We start from the raw sequence: 14,805 nt of genomic DNA, 5'->3' as shown, positions 1-14,805 counted from the left end.
TCAGAGAGTGTAGCTGTACACACATTAAAAAAAGTTTCTTCCCTGACAGTGGGTGAAAAATAAGAACTCATATTGTTTGGTGTATACAATTAATTTTTTTCTCCCCAGTACTTTTTTGTTAGTTTTTTTCTTGTTGGCATTTGGCTTAAAGGGTAAGTTTACCCCCCAAAAAATTACATTCTGTCATTAATTACTAACCTTCATGTTGTTTGTAACTTGTAAAACCTTCGTTCATCTTCGGCACAAATTAAGATATTTTTGATGAAATCTGAGAGCTTTCTGACCCCTCAATAGAGCGCAATTGAATGAACTTTTTCAAGGTCCAGAAAGGTAAAACATCATTAAAATAGTCCATGTAACTCCAGTGGTTCAATCTTAATTTTATGTAGCGACAAGAACACTTTTTGTGCGCAAAAACAAACAAAAATAATTACTTTATTCAACAATTTCGTTATTTTAAAGTTACATTAAAAATGTATGTTTATATGGCTCATATTTAACAGACTTAAATGTAACTCCCACCCCCTTGAGTACTAACGTCTTTTCATCATAACAGTTTGTACAATTGGACAGGAGGCTTAAAATGTGTTTGGCAAGCATTGACATCTGCATGCTCGCATAGAGGATTGTTCTGTCATGTTTCAGGCTATTGTCCTGCAACAACATGTGGTAAATATAGTCAAAGTAGGCTGTTTGCTTTTGAGTTGTAGATCAGTTAAAGAATGATGCTTGAAGATGAAGAACAATTCAACAGTATTTGCTTAAATTAATACATCCTTGTTGATTTCTGCAGGTTTCTGGTCAAACTGCGAGCCTGATAATCAATAGTTAAGAAAAGAGCTGTGAAGTTGCAAAAAAAAAAATACGAAAAGTGCATATATATCACCCTTATTCCTCCCCCTCAATGAGTTCATTACTCCATATTCCGTTATTTGCGGTGATAAAAGAACATGGAACATGCAAACACAAAACTATCCAGATTGAAAAACAAATGAGTTGAAATTACCACTTAGAGTTGTTTCCACAATCCTTTTTATCCATAAAAGCAAGCTGTCTGGAGAGTTATTGGGCCTGGAGTCACAAATGGATAGCTTTTGAAGTGCAAAGGATGCTGAAACATCAGACGGTTATTTCTTTCTTTCTTTATTTGGTGTATTTGGTTGCAGATTGCTGTATGTTTTCAGTAGCTCTTTGGCTTATTTTGTCATTATTAGAGCAAAGAACATTCAGATTAGAGTATAGACCTCTTGAAAGCACTATTGTTATCTGACGAAACTGAACTACTGCTCTGCAATATCAATGCATTTGTCATGTGACCATGTTATTGGTGTTTCTATAGACCTGGCAAAGAAGCTTAAAGAGAATTTATCTGTTAGTTCCTTCTTTTTTAAAAACTAATTTAAACAGAAGCATACAATACAAAGACTGGTCAGTATTTACACTGCGTAGAGATGAATGGGCAAAATTTGTAGCCCAGAAGTGGAGTGAAATTCTCCTATCTCATGAATTTTTGATTTTGCTGTAATTTTTGTGAAGATGAATCTTAATGAATCTTAAAGCAATAGTTTTTTAAAGGGGTCATGAACTGAGAAATAATAATGTCCTTGAGCATTTGACATATAAGAGGTCATTGTTAGGGATGTTAACAATTAAAGTCCTCATGAAATCAAAATTGGCCCTATTTACTTTGTTAGCACGTATTAAGGGTCTTAGGGTGAACAATTAATCCATGCAAGTTAATAATACACAGAAAAAATAGTTTGTCGCAGTAATCTTTAATAAAAATCTGAAAAGTAACTTCTGGTCTGGAAATGGCGTTCCTTCTCAGATGACGGCAGTTTGACGGCTTAGGTTTTAAAATGCTTTCTCAAATTTATCGCTCATCAATTAAGCAGGGTCATGCGCGTTTGCGGCTCAATCGCGAAACAGGGGAGGAAAAAGGAAGCGAGCAGCGTGCAGAGTTTGGGAGCATTTTACATCTGTAGTTACACCGTCATCATGACTGTAAGTTTGTGTGTGCATTCAAAGCCTTTTGTTTTGTGCAAATGTAAGTTGTAAAGTTATGTTGTTTGTTTTTTGTGCAGGCCGATCTTTAGCTGATTTATCTCATAAAGGATGTATTTGGTTAAGAATTAGAACAGTAGTAAGTCAAGCATAATTTAATACAGTATAAGCAAAGATGATCCAGTCACAGCAGTGGGCTTTTACACTGAAGTCTCACAGCAGCCAATCACAGCAGTGGGTGTTTACACTGAAGTCTCACAGCAGCCAATCACAGCAGTGGGTGTTTACACTGGAGTCTCACAGCAGCCACGCCCCTTTAAATCAGAGGCTAAAATCAGGATAAATTATGAGATACATTATAAGTACAGTGCACCACAAGAAACATTATAGGACAATAAAAAAAATGCAGATCCTTCACGACCCTTTTAAATATACTTTTGACTATATCGTTTAGATAAAATGAAACTCAAACCCTAAATATTAAAACATAAATGTTGATATTAAATGAAATGAATGTTAAGAGCTCTAGGAAGAATCTGTTGAGAAATGTTTGAGCTCATATCAAGAAGTTTGATTGCAGGCTTTGGTTGCGAACCTGAGCACAGTTATTGAAATCTAAAACTCTAGAAGAGATGCATGTGAGTATTATTATTATTATTATTATTATTATTCGGGTCTTTTTCTCAGCAGATGAAATATGGGTTGTCTGCATATGCTCTCAATTTGATGTCACTGCTGTCTAGGAGAAACAATTGGGATATTGTAGAGATATCATTTTTGATTTGTTCTCTCTACTGGCAGATATGTGTGCAAATGGGATGTAAGGTTTTTTTGTCAGGTTAAATAGAGCCATGGAAGATATGATGTTTCTTAAGTTTGCATATTCATGCCATGTGAAATTAGCGGTAATTTTTCTGCTCCAGTAATGCATCTGATGGGCCTCGCTGCCACGATGAGGAGTGAGATAACCGTGTCTGACCGACTCCAACTGCCACATCAGATTTGCCGACATTGCTTTGACCCTCAGACGATGTCTGTCCGATCCAGTGGCCCGTCTGTGCTTTGCGCATTTGTTTGACAAACACTTGAGGGGAGACGATGATAAGAAACATTGGTTGGACCGTTCCACGGACTGATCTTTTCTGATTTGCTTTGCTCGCCATAAGCTTCATCTCTTGTTCTGTATCAGAAGGGAAAAGGAGCATCATACAGCACATTTTCTTAAAGAAAGATAAAAGAGACTTGAGAATGTAGACTTCATTTCACACTGTCAGTGATTTCAGAGGTAAAGGGAAAATTCATTGATTCACTCATCTGCTGACATCTCGCAGAACTAAACGCTTTGAAGTAGCTTGTTGTTGCTGTCAGAAATTGCGAGCAGAACACAAAAATATATAAAAGTGCGTACACAAAGATATATGATGGTTCATCTGGGTACACAGTATGAGGCTGAAGCTAATAAAATGTGCAAAACTTAATTAACTTCTATTACTATTAATTTTTAATGTGCCTGTCCAGTTGAAATGTTACTATTCTGGCACTGTGAAGTTAAGGTCTTTCATCTCTTTCTTTTACAATCAATAATTTTACTTTGAAGAGTCGCACCATATCTTACAGCTCAGACAAATGTGGCTCATTAGCAGCAGGTTTCTGAAAGTAAAAACAGTAAGGACTGAAGTAATTAAAACGCTTGGGGCAAATCAATAGAGATTAATGTTAGTTTAATAGTCAACCTCCTTTCTCTCCTAGTCTGTGGCTGGGAACAACACATATCTCTCCGCAGTGCAATACATTTTGCTGCAGATTTTAAAATATCAAACACTAGAGCTGTTCAGTCATAACGTCAATTTGTAGGCCAAATCAGAAGGCTAATTTGCCACGGCTTCTCTTGGGATTTTCTAATGGGTTTTTAGAATAGCAGTGTTCGATTTATTTGCAAAGTAAGAGACTTTACGGCACATAAATTACATGCAGTTATACTTCAAATGTGAATTTTAAAACCGTTGTGCAAGCTGCTAACAATTTGATACATAAAGTCACGAGTCTTCACCACAGCCCGAGGGTAATCAGCAGGATATCCACATTGAATTTTATTAATAATTTTAAAGGATTACAAATCATATAATTTATGATGCCAGTGTCACATTCAACTCTCTTTGAAGGATTTTTAATCAGCCAAGCATACATTTTACTGAATATTCTGTCAATAATTAATAATAATTTCATAATTTAATCTCAAAAATGTCTATTTCTGTAATGAAATTAATGAAACTGTAATCTGCATCATGCAGTCTGAGAGCAATCATACCATTACTGTATGGCACACGCTGATTGGCCTCTGCTGATCCTGAATGGGATTGCTCGCTCAGCATTAGTGTGGTTCAGTGTTTGCTGTAAACTAGTCGTGCATTGTGAGTTCCTCTGAAACCCTCCACCTCCCCAGCTCCACCTGCCTATCTGATACGGGATATGTCTATTCAGGGTTCGAAAAAAGTGAGGAACACCAGAAAAAAAAATAGGAGCACCCAACAAAAATTAAGGAGCACAACTGTACATATATATATATATATATATTTCCAAAATTAAAAAAGCAACACCACATTTTGTAGAGAAATGAAAATGGTAGTAATGCATCGATCATGATTTTTCATGGCCAATTCTGTTTTTTGTTTTTTTTGTGTGTGTGTATTTTTTTTTATAAAAGCAAATTGCCCGATTCCGATACCGGCTGATGATCTTTGTTTAAGAAATGCATTTGTTGTTTATTTGCTCTATAACAGGCCAAACCGAATTAGTAAATAAAAACATCTGTAGCCATTTGTAATTGGAGGCAACCACTGCATTTAAATCACAATCCACACACACACACACACACACACACACACACACGTTTGTTTTTGTGAGTTGTGTGTAATGGTTTTTATACTTTACAAACCATATTTTCTATCTCCCTACACTGCCCCTGCCCCTGAACCTACCCATCTCACACACACACACACACACACACACACACACACAAACACACGCATACATAAGCAGGTTTTTTTTTTTTTTTTTTAAGATTGCTTAATTTGAAGACTTGGAGCAAATACAGAAGGGTCTCTTTAGCTTTTTTATTGTAACTGAAATTGTTACATAAGACACCTGCACAGAACAAAAACAGGCAGACTGAATGAATGACTGAAAATGCATATTCACTCTGAGACAGCCGGTGGCGCTTATGGATAGAAGCTTTTTTTTGGGTACCACTGTAAACAAAGCAGCTGTGCTTATATACACTACTAGAAAAATTCCACCAGAATCATCAGATTCGTATAAACCCCCATCCCAATTTAATATTTATATTTATATTTTTCTTTGTTTATTGTTTTATCTCTTTGTCTTCAGTGTGTCCTGTCTCTGGCCAGTGTTAACATCCTGTTAACAGACCATGCCATATTTTCACACAAATTCATACATTTTAGGAAATTATTGCAATGCAGTTTGTGTGTAAATCCGGAATAAAGATCAGCTGAAATAAAATTTAAATTGTCCGCTAGCATTACTCTTTCTCCTGTCTAGTTACGTTCACACTTGCACACTTGTATGCAGCTTGCATTTTCCAAAAGTAACAATTTACAAAACTTTTCGTTATAGTAAATAACGAACTGTGTGTGGATTTAATCACATTACGGATGCTCATACGGGACTGACAACCGTATTCTGGTGCTGCATAAACATGGCCAATGAGCTCCAACACCACTGACAAGTGAGATTCTTTGATCGGTTCGCACTGCAAACCTCTCAATACTTCTGACATGTTTGTTTTCCCCTCTAGCAGCTATCAATAGTGCAATAGATGTAAAATCGCCCTGATAGACGCGTCTGATGCTCATTTATGTTGCCCTCTGGGTTTCATCATGGTATGCAGCTGAACAGATTCAGAAGCACATGCTTACTTCACATTGAAAAAAAGATCCGCAAGAAATGAACCACAACCATATCTGTAAGGTATTGAGCATTAATTGCTGGCATGTTCATGTGGGACATTTCCTCTGCGGCAAACTTTCTTTTTTGTCAGATCATTATCTAATCCCTGGGCTTTTTGCTAATCAGTTTTTTCTCAGGAGCTCACCATCTCTCCCAAAGGGGACTCTTCTCTTCTCTTCACCTCACTAATGATGTTTTGAATGATGAGGGAAGAGCACAGGATATCCAAGCTAATTATTCAAAAATAAATGCTGAAATAAGCATTTGGGGAGGTTTCTTGTGTTTTGACGGCATTAAGCATTTCGCAGAACATTTCAGATTGCTGTAAGGATTAAAATGTATTACAGGTGAAATAAATAAAAAAGTTAACAATAATCAGTGTATGTTTCATTCAAAACCTGTGTGCTGATATTGTTTTGAGAGCATTAAAAGGGATAGTACACTCAAAAATAAAAATGACCACCGTTTCGCTTCAAAACAGTAATAAAAATACCCATATTCAAAACTTTATAAAATTAAGTTGGTGTGAAATAAACAGTTATGGAAATGTAGAAATTAAAGCTAAAGCTCCAATCTGCTCCCAAAAATCCAGAAAAAAGTCTGTTAGTGCCTCAGTGACATCTCTTCACTCAGAGAAGCCGTCGATCTCCGCTGTCAATCAAGACGTCACACCCCCCGTTTTTATAGCATCAAATAATGAACTAGAACTAAACTTATTTAAAAAACGAACACTTGAAATTAAATTGTGATGATAACTGCCTACAATGAAAAATATTTATAGTGTAATTTGATGGTTTAGTTTGTCTCGTGTCCATTAGAAAACACGCAGGGGTTGCTATACTGGGACCGGCCACCTGGGGGCGATCAAGGCACAGAGGCTTCAGTTATTCACAGGAGTGCTGCAGGCCTGGTTCTGCACCGTCGGCTGAAGGTGGTCCTCTTTGGCAATTTTTCAGCTGATTCAATATGTTGAATCGGCATCTGCGCTCATCTGTCAGTTGAGCCATCTGATCATTCTGATTGGCTGTTCAGTTAGCGAAAAAATCAGAAGTGAATGTCTGTGGTGAGCGAGATTCTGAGCTGTTTGTTTCTATCTCTGTAACTTCCTGTTTCCTGCTTTGAATAACGAAAACAGACCACTGCCACCATCTGGTAGGGAAAGGTATTTCCTTATACACAGGCGCATAACGGACGTGTTACTTAGCCATCAGATGTTGAGCGTCGGCTTGGTGTGTCAGGGCAACTTTGGACCCAGATGCTGCCAAAGTGTGCCAACTCTGCAGTCTGCTTTCTTTGCCACTGGTTGGTCGGCGTTGGCTTAGTGTGTTTCTTGCTTTTGATTTTCTAGGTATTATAAACTAGCCACAATTTTGAGATCACAACAGGCATCTAGGACTGCTAAGAGCCTGCTCAAGTACTGGAATTTGCAATTTCTTAAAATGTATGCAATGTTTAATAGGAGCACATGCAGCGTAGATAGAACGGGGCTAATATGGTCATACTTCCTGATTCTGGTAAGAACTATAGCTGTTGCATTTTGGACCAGTTGGAGCTTGTTTATTAACCGTGTAGGGCAACCACCCAGTAGAGCATTACAATAATCTAGCCTTAAGCTCATGTACGCTTGAATTAACTGTTCTTTCAACTATTTTAAAAAAAAATTGCTAATTATTTTATTCACATGAATTTTATAGCTCTATGCTCTTCCATGTCTTTTTAACATTTAAGACTTTAATAAAAACAAAGCTGAGAAGGAAGTATAAGGAATGAAAGTGTACCCTTACAAACAGTACTGTAGATGGCACACCTAGTGCTGATCCTTTTAAAATCCATAACCAGCTGTATTGTAACACTATGCATGCACTGATTTGTATTATTAAACATACTTAATGATTAAAAGTTCTTCTGTATTTTTATGCTTCTCCACCATTTAGGGGAATCCATTAATTCTCTGTATCAGCACCGAAATACCAAACAAAAAAGAGAAAAAGGCCTCAGGCTCTGTGTCAAAATGGCTATAATGAGCTCTGGAGTTTGACCTGGTTCATTCAGAGGACTTACCAGAAGGGGATAAGATAACTACCACACCACTCTGTTTGCCAACAACAGCTTGGTTAATGGAAAAGGCCAAAGCAACTTGGCAAGTCATCAAAGCAATTAGCCATTAAACATTTTCAAAGTTATTTTTAATCTGCATCAAAGTCACCACTTCTTACCAACAGATATCCCCTCAGATGATTTCTGAGCCAAGTGTATGCAGCTTCCAATGTACACAAGTATTTGTCTTTGATCATTACAATTATTGCATAATTATAGAAGGTAAAATAAACTGTTATCCATGGCATTATGAGATATAATATATGATACTGGTACTATGTGATGCATATACTCTTCAAGAATACATACAGACCTGTTTGTCTGTCAGATGCGATTATTGATTAATGGACTGATCTAATTGCAATACTTTGAGATAACAGTAGTAATTGTGCAGTTTAAAAAGTTCATTGAAATTTTGACATCCAAAAAAGGGACATTTAAGCACTTAAAGAAATGCCATCAAATGCATGCATGTTTCCTTTTCTAGTGAAAGATTAAAGAATATAAAAAGCAAAATGATGGTTTGTGGGTTTAATCAGATTGTATTATATAAATTATAATGTATTATATTAATTATATTATACATTTTCATGACATTATTGTAAATTGGGCCTTTTTTGTTCTCATTTGTATTATTATATTATATATGATTCCAAGTAAAAAAAAACACATATTTGGCTTACACTGCATGTGGCATGAACAAAATAAAAAAAAGAATTAAGTTGTTAATCACAATTATTTATAACAATTAATCGTCAGACATCAGTACAAATTTGATGATCATGAATCACCATTTTTTTTTATTACAATTGTGAAAAATTGTGAATTATAAAATTTTGTTTTATTGTTAAAACTTACTAGGTCTGCATCCAAAAGCTTAAAAAAATTGCCTTCGGAGGATGCATTCCAATGCAGGAAGGCATCAAGGCACGTCCAAATCCAAATCTGCTGAGATATATTCATCTGAAGGCAGCAGATGTATCTTGTATTGCCTCATGATATCCCACAATCCTTTTCATAGTATGACAGTTGTGCAAAAAAAAAAAAAAAAGATGCCGTCCGAAAGTTGTGGTTGGTGGTTTTTGTGTGTGAATGTATGTTTTTGACCAATGTTTTTCAATTTTGATATCATATAGCAAGAGATTACTATTGAAAATGACCATTTATCACTGGATAACAGTGCTTTGTAATGTCACAGTTTCAACACACATTAGGGACACGCATGTAGATTAGGACATAATATACAATTGTTTGAAAACTATACCTTTTTTTCTGGCCATGTGAGGCTGTTGTCTTTTATCTCTTCCCTCTCTTGTCTTGTCGCACTGACCCTGAGAGGGTGAATGAATCGAGTCCACTGGCATAACTGTCACTGTCTGATCCAGTTTACTAATTACCCCTCTTGTGCTGACGGTGTCCTTTTCATGTTGTGCGTGCTGTCTGAGCCTATTTGTGTTTCTAAATGAGTAATCAATATCAAGTGTGGCAGTATTACCTGGTCAATACGACATATCCAAACTATTAACATCGTCCCAGAGGCTTTTTTTCATAATGCCAAAAGCATATGTTGGCTTCAGTAATTCAGTAAGGACTAAGGAGGGAGGTTGCTGAACTTTTTAACTATGCAGTATGAATTAGCCATGAACATGTTCGTACTCAACATAAAAATGTTTTTATTCAATGTGTTACGTGATGTTATGTAATGTTATATGTGATATGTGATATTTCCAGATAACAACCACTCATACGGGTACTATGAGTTATTTTTCATGGATAGTTTTCTTACACAAACGCATCGATTCGAATCAGAAGGCTCTATTAACCCATCCGAGCCGTGTGGAGCACGTAATTTGACGGACGGCTGCATTTTTTTATGGACTTCAAAAACAACTACAACTACTGCTTGGATTAACATTAGCCTGGACTTTTTAAATGTAACTCCGACTCTATTTGTCTGAAAGAAGAATGTCATATACACCTATAATGACTTGAGGGTGAGTAAATCATAGGCTTGGTTTCATTTTTGGGTGAACTAACCCTTTCAGCATTCATTTTCAACATTTAGCAGCAATAGATAAAGGCTTAAAGCAGGTTGGAACTGTTTTTCTTTGCGGAAGCTTTGCGGAAGAGCTAATAAAATATTTAATCTCAAGACAATATTTTGTGTCTAATTTATTTGAGACTAGTAGCCGTGTAATATGCAAGACCCCTCCGCTTCGCGTCGGGATCCTGATCACTCTGTCGGGGTTTATTCTGCGATAACAACCGGCTGGGTGGACATTATCCCTTACATAACATACCGCTGGAATGCGCGATTGAATCAAGTATTTCACAGAGCCGTGTAATAAATGTTGTTATATGTACTGTGTTGTCATGTTATATGTGATCTGTTATGCTATACGTTATGTCTATTGCACTTTGTTGTTATATGTTATACATGTTATTTTATACGCTGTTATGTTATATCATGTTATATTAATTGCAGAGTTGATTGTTTTTAAATGCATTTTACCTCAAATAAATGAACTGGCATTATTAATCAAAAGTAATTATACATTCAAATTTAGAAGTTGCTTTTGTTGGACTAATGGAAATCCATGGTTGTGGGACTGTTGAAACATCACATGGTTTGTCTCATAAAGCAAAAGGCAGCCAACTATTCAATTCAGAATTTTGCCCAACATTACTCTATATGGATTGCCTGTGTTTTATCAAGTGAAACTTTGTACTACAAAATTCTGTTTTGTTAAGAATTTTTGGAAACTGTGATTTACTCTGGCTGGGCTTCAAATTTAGTTCAAACGTGAAAGTGAGGCGTGACCAGCCTCTATAATGCAGCAATGTCCACTTCCAATGTGTGTTATTGCTGCTAAAAACATGTGCAATGAAATGTCAAATGCGTCACAGGCAGCACTTATGAAAGGTCATGTCAGGCAGTATAGGTACATCATCACTCAGATATTTTATGATTGACTTTGACAACAGTTCAAATGAACAATGGGGTAGTAAACTCTATTATCGCAGTGCTTGACTTGACTCTTGTTTTGGCTTATGTCAGTCAGTTTTACCATATGCACCATATGTTCAAATATCAAGCCTTGACTGAATCTATTCAAATCTTGCTATTTAGCTTGTCACCAACAAACTGTGTTGTATATATATCGTCCCGTTTCTGTTAAAATCAAGCATTCAAAAGTTATATTGTGCAATTATAATGCAATGTGTTTTTGAAACAACATTAAATAGATCGGTTCAAGGCTGTCAAGATTGTAAATGCATGATGATCAATGATGTGAAGTCATGTTCCATTCAGACAATAGGAAGGTAAAATGGTTTGTGAATGCCATTTCATGTTGCCTTTAATTTTGCATTTTATTGAGATGTATGATTTGCTGGTTGAGAACTGGTTTATCTTTTGTAACCTTAGCAGTTCTTTGTTAACTTGCGTCCAATCTGTTTTTGTACCTGCATGTGTCTTAAAGACATTTCAAAGGTTGTTGCCTAGTTCCATGTATCTTAACACACGCGAAGTACTTTTTAAATCGGGATTTTTTTTCCACTTTGATAGGTGTGACATTTCCATCCAGACTTGGTTACAGATTAAACAGTTGAATTTTAGTCAACTTTAAAAAGTCACTTTATGAAGTTTATTTTTTACTAAAGTGCAATAGACCCCTAGCTCTCTGGGGTCAACAGGATTTAGTTTATGCCAACATCCTTTTACGGAGACTAAGGGGACTGATGAAGTACCAGCCACTCCAGTAAGTCATTACTAACAGGATAGAGATCAAACTCTTTGATGCATTTCAGATTCACAGAAGTTCAAGCTAGACCCCGGGCTTCAATTGCTCTTGGGCAACAGGATGACAGACTTGCTCACAGACAGGTAGTTCTTCAAATCTATATTCTCCCCCTTAGTAAAGGAGGAGTTTCTGAGGTCTTTAACAGTGAGAGACCAAGTCTATCACAGCCATGAAACTGACTTGGTAAATATCTCAGAAACTCCTTCTTCTCTGATGTATCTGCACTGCTGAGGAAAGATCTTCTGGGGTCTTTATAGCTCTCGCTGCTTTAGATGGCTGATGATGTAAAAAAGACTTTCACCTTATGCTGCAATTCAGTGAAGAGCTTTCACTTTTCTCTTGATGACAAAATACGTTTGATTCATATGAACACACCACAAACTTAAAGGGCTCATGAACTGAGAAATCAAATTTTCCTTGAGCTTCTGATATATGAGGTCATCATTAGGGATGGGCATGATTAATCGACGACCGATAGTTGATCGTTAAGAATTTCGTCAATCACGGTAATTTGTTATCGAATAATCAAATGCATTTTTAATTTATTTTTTAATGCAGGTTCGTTAGTGCGAGTCTTGAAGCAATTAAATACATTTCACTGTGTGGCAGCAATTAAACATTTTACCACCAAGGTGCAATGTTTGTCACCATACTCGGTTATCAGTGATCTTCCGTTTTGATTTCAAAATAATAACGTTACTCATGAAGAGGTCACAGCAAAGTATGGCGTGGGACCATTTTGATTTAAAAAACGAAATAGTTCATTGCAAACATTGCTATGCCGTGTATGAGAAGTACAACATGGCCACGACTCGAATGATCTACAACTGAAACAAAGTGCATCCGTCCATGGTTAATGTCGGCTGCGGTGCATCCTGCTGGAAAAGTTAGCGCAGAGGTAACCTGTGCATCCCAGCAATGATAGTCCTCTCAGAGCGGGTGTTTTTGTGGCGTGTCCTTTTTTATTTTGGTTAACAGGTTAGAGCTTGAACACTGCCTGCATAACACGCGTCTCAGACGCAGCTCGAGCCGCGCAGAGAACACGTGCATGCTAGAGAACCGATGCCTATTTTTCACGCGACACGCAAGCGTGTTGGAAGCGTTTCCAGGCAAAATAGAATAGAAAAATATGTGTTATTTTGACATGAATGCACACTAATAAATGACATTTTGAAAGTCTCTAGGTTAACATAAATGCAGATATAGGCCTAATAGTAAAAAACATATTATCAATTTTGAAATATTGCACCTGTTACAGAAAGAAAAATTAGGTTGCATATTTTGCCGTCAATGTCTTTGCTGTATCAGTAGAAGTAGGCTATAGGGCTTCCCTGTTCGTCACCCAGCAGCAGCGCCGGAGACGCTTTTTGTGTGCAAAGACATGATAGAAAACCCACGCAACAGAAACCCATATGAACGCGCACATAATATGTTCGGTTTGGCTAACTGAATGTAGATTACTGTCTGCCACAAGTTGATCTTGTAATAAAAGTCTCATCGAGGAAAAACACTCTGCATTTTTGTATTTATAAAAATTAAATAATTAATTTTATAATAAAAATGTTAATGATTAATCGATAGTCGATCGTTAATTCTCCCGACGATCGACTAAGAAAATGTAATCGCATGCCCATCCCTAGTCATCCTACTATAAGAATATCCTGTACGTTTCAGAACTGAAAAGTTCCTTGTTAGTCCAAAAACAGCTTGTTGTTACCAAGCTTAGAGAAGCCATGGTGGAATGTGCCTAAAGACCGCCTCTCATCATCGCAACTGTTATAATCAACAAATTGCTTATTTACATTGTGTTTGCACTGTTAATTATGATGAAAGTATTCATTAGAGTTCCATTAGATCACAAGCCTGACAAGCCAGACCCACATCAAGATGTTTGGTCTGGAAACTCACCATTGACAGCTCAATCCGAGGGGCGGATAAACGGTTGTCTTTCAAACTCCCTCTGCACGTGATAGGATAGCGCTACAACCAACCAGAGCAACGAAGGTGAAGCGGAGCTCGTTGACAGATTAAACATTCGCCGTATCCGGTCGGCTAAACTAAGAACACATCTTCCCTTTTTAAGAATGACTTCAGTGCCGTTCTTTGTTCTTTTCTCAGAGAAAAGCTTAACTCCAAGTCTTCCAGAATCGCGATCAAAGCTGATTCAAAAGACCGCCGCCGTTCGCCAGTTTCTGTGTTTACTAGAAGCACGCAAACGCAACTCGGCCGTCGTCATTATGACCCCGCCCGCCGACTCTATACACGATGTGATTGGTCCAGCAAGAGTTAGGCGAATACAGCTCAGAAGGGTATTGAGAGTTCCTAGACGGCACTTGCGGGCAGATTAAATTTGCTGCCGCTAGGGTGCGTCTAGATTTCTAGGCTATTAGATCACAGCAATGGACTACAATGCTCATCACTGCAACATTTCATGCCACGATCTGAATATAATGCCATAGATCTAAATATAATGCTATAATCAACACTTTGCACGATTAGTTAACTTTGAGAGCTGTAATAGTACAAACATGCTAAAAGTTTTCAAGAGTTCCACATGTAATACTTGTTTGATATGAAAAGATGTCAGCCAATCAATCACAGCAGTGGGCGTTTACACTGAAGTCTTGCAGCAGCCAATCACAGCAGTAGACATTTACATGCCCCTTCAAACAGCGCGTTTAGAGCAGAGGCTAAAATCAATGCCTAAAGACCCTACTATCATTATAAGTGCACCACAGGAAACATTATCAAAACAAATAAAACAATGCAGTTCATGAGCCCTTTAAACTGATGTACAGACATTCCACTGTGTGTGTTAGTGTAATGAATGTTTATATGTGAAGTTGACTGTGGTATATGTGAAGTCTTTTGCGCTTTTGAATTGTATGTATTTTTCTAACTTTAACTTCACTCAGCTTCCTCCCATTGTTAC

General features: G+C 37.1%; 1 long non-coding RNA gene across 1 annotated transcript in view; it reads left to right on the top strand.

Moving 5' to 3' along the window:
• Positions 1–8,500, top strand: part of LOC137094583 (uncharacterized) — a 31,599-nt gene extending 23,099 nt beyond the window's left edge. Inside the window, exon 3 of the long non-coding RNA XR_010908678.1 lies at positions 7,908–8,500. This is a non-coding gene — a long non-coding RNA (uncharacterized lncRNA). The remainder of the gene's footprint in view (positions 1–7,907) is intronic.
• The last annotated feature ends 6,305 nt before the right edge of the window (positions 8,501–14,805 follow it).

This window comes from Pseudorasbora parva, chromosome 12, assembly GCF_024679245.1.
Source record: "Pseudorasbora parva isolate DD20220531a chromosome 12, ASM2467924v1, whole genome shotgun sequence".
NCBI lineage: Eukaryota > Metazoa > Chordata > Actinopteri > Cypriniformes > Gobionidae > Pseudorasbora > Pseudorasbora parva.
This window is presented reverse-complemented; position numbering and strand designations above follow the sequence as displayed.